At 39.7% G+C, this 6,000-nt stretch overlaps 1 protein-coding gene across 1 annotated transcript in view; it reads left to right on the top strand.

Annotated features, from left to right (window-relative positions):
* Nucleotides 1-3,276: 3,276 nt before the first annotated feature.
* HLCS (holocarboxylase synthetase (biotin-(proprionyl-CoA-carboxylase (ATP-hydrolysing)) ligase)) overlaps nt 3,277-6,000 on the top strand; it is a 117,843-nt gene continuing 115,119 nt past the window's right edge. The window contains exon 1 of the mRNA XM_009891321.1: nt 3,277-3,426. The gene's annotated coding sequence lies outside the window, so the exon portion shown is untranslated. The remainder of the gene's footprint in view (nt 3,427-6,000) is intronic.

The following is a 6,000-nucleotide window of genomic DNA, read 5'->3' as shown; positions in this document are numbered from 1 at the left end:
TCTGTCGGCTGGTGACAGCGAGGCTTGTCAGTGGCGGGCTGGGACTTGGGACTGAAAAAATAACTCGTGTCGCTTCCCAGGCCTGTCACAGCCCTGCGTGGCAAGGGTAAGGCTTAGGTAAGACCCAAGCAGAAAATCTTAGCGCGGTTGTAGTTACCTCTTTTCGCTATTGGAGCTTGTTGGCTGAGGGAGCAGGCTGAGGAGTGGTTTGTTTTTTTTTTTTACTATATGCGTGTGAAGTGCAGCTTTGTAAGTACAGCTGTGGCAGCAGGAGCACTTGGCTGGGAGAACTTGGTAGTATTTCCATATTAGTAATGTACTTCTAGCCCATAGAAAGGTTTGGTCTAAAAACGTTTGCCGTGTTTGTGTATTGAAGATTTGTGCCAGGGATTGAATGGGTTAGCTGAATCTGCAACGGAGTCTGAACTGAGCCCCTAACCTCTAATTGAGGTTAGGGAGAACTGCATGCTTCTCCCCATGCAAAAACATTGTTTGGAGTGAGGAGAATGACACGACAAACACGATCCGTGAAAATCACTTCTTTTGCAAATGGACAGTGAGGGAGGGCGGTGGGGTGAGGCTGTGGTGGCCCACGACAGTGGAAAAATACTGTGCCTGAACAAATTTCACGTGGCTGTGTCGTGAAGTAAAACTGAAAGTGAGCTTGCTTCTGCCTTAAAGGTTTAGAAGTGGAACTCCTCTGGCGTCACCCCCCCGCCCCCTCCAGTCATCTGAATTATTTAATGTTGGATTTGTCTAAACTTGCCACTGAATACTAGAATTCGTGTGGATAAGAATCTTCTTGATTGCTCCTTTTTGCTGATGTTTATGTGTGTGTTTGTGGAAATTACCTCAGCTGTTACACGTTTTACTTAAATGGGTGTTACTAAAATGCATTTATGAAAAGTGTTGTTGGGTAGGTGCTACTCTTCAAGAAGCAGAGAAGCTTTTCATAAATTCAGTGGGTAAAGAGGATGTTTTCAGTGCAGTGAAAATAAAATCACAAATGCTAATGGAGCTTGTTCAAAACCAGTCTTTTTTGCTATCTAATGAGCAGATTATTTCATATTTAAAAGCTATGGTGACAACCTCAGAATCTCTCACAGGAAAATCAAGTACTTTATTCACATTTCGATAAAGATCTTAAAACCAAACCAAATAATTGTCCATGTGTTTAGAGGAGTTCAGCGTCAAATCGTCTGGATTATTGTTTTGTAAATCATATTTCAACTCATTTATGCTGTTCTTTGCCCATTTCTGAAATAGTTTCTCCTTGGTCCTTGCACAGTAAGCACATTTTTTTCTGTCTGCAATGTTATGCATGCAGACTGACTTTATAAGCTTGTCAGTTTATTTGTGTTTATTGGGAGTTGGGAAGCCCTCTAGGGAACTGTAGTTTGGCTTGAAGTTTGGCATAAAGTCAGCTCTGTTATTCAAAATATGTCTCTTAAAAATATGTATCGAAAGTGACTAGTTGCATTTGACTCTCTGAATCCATGTGGAAGATGCCTGCCATGCTGCACCTCGGTAGTGTGGCGTGTGAGGGCTCTGACCTGGCTGCATTAAAGACAGAGGCTGCATCACTGTGCAGCTCTTTACAACATGTGAACACTGTGAAAAGAAAAAGGTTAACTAGCATGATTTTTTTTGGCTTCTAGGAAGCTAGCTGTGCTACTTTGCTTTTTGAGTGGGTATAATTGCCTCTAGACTGCAATCACTAACTTCCTTAAGATAAGATAGTAGCAAGCCATAAACGGTAACCTGTAAAGTATTTTGTTTGATCTTTAATCAGATTGCATGCTTAAGATATTATATAGCTTCATGAGTTCTGTTCACTTTCCTGTGGAAGGTAGCGGTGTTTACTCTTGCAGCTTCTTGCTCAGTAAAGCTGGTTGGATTGGCAAGCTATCCTCATAGACTTAATATTGTGCAGTTTCATTTTAGATGTGGAGTGATGCACACTAAATGTGTACTATAGGGAAATTCTCTTATGTTTCTGCATAAACTTACTGAAGGTGTGCAAAGCACGTGTTTCTAGTGCAGTGGTAGCAAAATATCTGTTTCTAATGTTTGCCACTTTTAATATATGGCAGAAAAATTAAGTTCAATGCAGTATCTCCATAGAAGTTGATATACTATGGTATCAAACCAGATTATGTATCAACAAGCTTTGAGGTTCTTAAAACTGTTTTTTTTGGTCTACTGATTACAGCTATTGAGCTTTATTTGCTCATTTGTGAGGACAAGAGGGGGAACCACTTTTACAATGTAATGAAGAAAATGTTTGTCCAATGGTCTGCTAAGTGGATAGACTACCTTAAGGACAAACTTATTTTGAATGAGTTATTTCTTTAAACTTAGAGTTGCATAATGAATGTGTAATTTTGGTGCAAATGCATAAGGACTTAATATATATTTTTTTTAAAGTACCCTTTCCATTTATTTGAAATAATTTTTAAGATTTTTCAAATAACTTGTTAAAGAATTTGTCCTGATGTCATACTTTTCCACAAAATATAACTGTCTTTATATACTGGCTTTACAAAGGAAGTCCTGAAACTTTGTAAATTAGGTCTAAAAATCAGACCTGTGTAGTATATAGTTTGTGGGTCACTTGTCGCTCACAGGTTGATTGGTCTTTTGGCGGATGGGTGTAGAGATTTAGTAGTGGGGTTGGATGTTTCTTGGAGGATTGTTACCCAGCTGGAATGAATGCCACCTGGACTACTATCCAGTTAGAGGGGTTGTGGAGACTGACCAGGCAAGTTGTGTGTTGTGACTGCATTCTCAGTCCCTGCCAAGTGGTAGACAGTACCCTTCAGCCACCAGAACTGAGGCAGCCAGGGCCGTGGGTTTGCGTAGTCAGGGGAGAAGAGGGAAGAAAGGAAGAGGCAGGGTGAACTGCAGTGTGAATGGGAGAGGAGGATCCAGTTGAATGAGGGATCTTGCCAGTGGCCTGCAACAGTCACAGTGCCAATAGCACAGTGGTCTTGTGGCCCACTCACTTGTGCATTCCTCCTGTAATGCTGAAAGTTGGAGTCTGAATTGGCTTAAAAGCTTGGGTTGTCACTTTTAGTTTTACTTTTTATGTGTTCCTGCTTACCATTTCAGACCTTTACCCCTTTTTTTTCCTCATGTGGAGTGTGAAACAGTAGGAACCCTTCATGTAAGGCAGAAGGGTCAGATTCAAATTTTGGCTGAGCATAATTTAAGAATGAATTATTAAATCAATCCTTGCTGTACAGACTTATTTTTCTTTCCTGTCTCTTTCAGTTCCTTGATGACTTAAACAGATGGAGTCTACTTCTCATTTCTCCTTTTATTTATCCTGATAAGTTACTTAAAGCAGAACATATAGCTTTTGTGACAGAAAGCATTTCAGCTCAGACAGATAACTTGCAGAAAGTACCTGGCTCTTCAAAAGAGGTAAGTGGTTCTCTTTGTTTCTTGCATAGAGAGTAGTATTGATGGGTCATTTGGTGGATATAAACCTAAAACCCTTGAAGGAATGAAAAATCAATGTCCGATTTTTTGCTCTTCAAAAGAGGTAAGTGGTTCTCTATGTTTCTTGCATAGAGAGTATGTTTATAATGTTATTTGGAATAAAAAAGGTAATCTCTTCATTAAAATGAATCACTGTTAATACTCTAGTTCTGTTTTATGCTTCAAATAGACCCGTAGACATTTTACTTAGACTTTTTTAGTAGCACACTTCTCTGGCTGTGAATGGGAACTGCAGAATTCCATTGTGGCTTTGGATAAGTCATTTATGGTTAGATATGCTGAATAGAAAAAAAAAAACGCTTGTCATACTAAGGCAGATCAGAAGTCTGTTCAGCTCCATATCCTGTCTCTGTCACTAGCTGAAACAAATGCCTCAGTAAGAACATACAAAGCAAGCATATGTTAAGATTTCTAAAAAGTTCTTCAAGCCTCCAGCCAAGTGGTTGGGAAAAGTTCTAATTGAAATAGAATTCTCTCTTGGAAGCTTTCTTTCATTGTGATTTACAAGTACAAGTTAAAGTATTATACATTTGCGTAGTTTTGTCAGTCTGTAGAACTAAGGCCAAAATCAAGCTTTCAATCTCTTTGCTTTTCTATAAAATGAAGTGGGGGTATGGCAATACTTGTTGGTTGGAATTTTATAAATTGTGTTTGCCTTTTAATGCGTAATACTTACAACACATTTTTGAGAAATCCAAGGATATGAATTAAACTAGTACTGAAACCCTTATGGCAAGCATACTTACAAAATGTTCATGTCCTAGATACTTAGAAATCTAAAAAGTGACTTCTCCATTACCATATTGAAAGTGCGAAGATGTGGATTTAAAAGATGATGTTCTAAAACTTGAAATACTGAATATATAGCATCTCTAAGCAGATGATGCATAAAATAGTATCCAGACCCTATTAAAACTTACTGTGAACTTGAGATAATGTCTCTCTCTCTCCACTAAATTTTGTTGGTTTTCTAACTTTTTTCCTCACATGAGGTATGCTTGCTGCCTAGGTGTCTCAGCTTAGATGCAGATCTGGAGGGGTAAAAAGGTTGTAACCCAAAGCAAAAGTTAAATTTACCTTGCAGGGAGGAAAAATCTTCTGAGTCATACAGATTGTCATAGTTCCTTCCTAAGGCAGTCAGTTGTTGTGTGCGCTGTATGCTCTCTGTAGTGAAGAGGACAGAATGGACCTCATTCCCTACTGGAAAGAGGAGAAATGGAAGGACGTGCATGATAGGATATCTCTGGGTAGGCAGTAAGAAAACATCTGGCAAGGTCGCTGGGTATCATAAAATCGACAGAGCCTTCCTATTAAACAGTCTCTCCCACAAGCTAGGATCACCATTTGGGGACAGTCGGTAAGGTGCCTTCCTGAACTGGTCCCTGAGTAACACCGTTAAAGGGCCATCTGTCATCCTTGCTTTTTGGTATCAGGTTTCAAGGTCCTTTTTGGAGTTTAAGGAAACCTGTCACATACACATGTGCTTGTGGCCTGTTTATTTCCCTGGATGAGGAACATATATTTTCCAGGCCACTTGTTCTGGGAGATGATCCAGGAGTCCTCTGCTGGAGTGAACATTGAGAGCAGAGTGGTTGGTAAATAGACTTATCTAACTTGAGTGCAGGAACAGGACAGATTGGGAATGGGCGCAATTCCAGACTTGTGCCTGCAATCAAATTTTTAGTACCTTCACCCTCCATGGAGGCCTTTCAATTCTAGAACAGAACATGCTTTTGCAGCGTGTTAGTCTTTGCCCTCTAGAGGAATCACGTCCAGGTGAAGTGCTGCAGTCAGGCAAAATCATTATCTCCATGAAGCTCAGAGTGTGAGGACTGGAGGCACTGAAAGCTTGTTGAGAACTTTGAGACCTTTTCTGCTGAAGTCTTCTGACCTTACTTCCACTGGCCACGTGTTTCCTTGGAGCACACAGGAAGTAGCCACATTAGCTGGTTTGTAAATGTTTTTACTGCCTTTAATGTAAGAATGTGGAATCCATCCAGGTGGGCTCTACTTCTAGGAGATAAACTAGTTAGGATACCTTCTGTGCTCTCTGCCTTGTCTCAGAGTGCACCTCGGGAGTGCTGGGCCAACTCAAGACAGAAGGCTAAGGGACACATATTTTTATTTTTTTTTTTTTTTAGCAGACAGGTCCACAGAAACATCTGGGTTGAAGCTCTAGTATATTATTCTTTTGGATTTTATTGTTTGACAGAGTTTTTTAATCTTCTTGGTTTTATTTGAATTTTCTTTTAGAATGGAAAATGTTTGCAGTCTTATGTAGACATTAATAATTAATTTATCGAGCTCAAAAGCATTGTCTAGGCAAAAGACCAAAACTAAAGAGGAGAAGGACTGCTGTTTTATTTTGTTTATTGTTCTTCTGTGTACATGTCACTTCTAGTGAAGTGCTTTTAATTCTGTTACCTCTGGCAGCCTGCTGTTGACGCAGACAGAGGCTGTAAAAACAGATTGCTCCTGTGACCTATGAGAATTTCT

Source organism: Charadrius vociferus, unplaced genomic scaffold, assembly GCF_000708025.1.
Source record: "Charadrius vociferus isolate BGI_N301 unplaced genomic scaffold, ASM70802v2 scaffold298, whole genome shotgun sequence".
Classification (NCBI taxonomy): Eukaryota; Metazoa; Chordata; class Aves; order Charadriiformes; family Charadriidae; genus Charadrius; species Charadrius vociferus.
The sequence above is the reverse complement of the archived record's forward strand: the minus strand, read 5'-3'. Positions and strand labels throughout refer to the sequence as shown.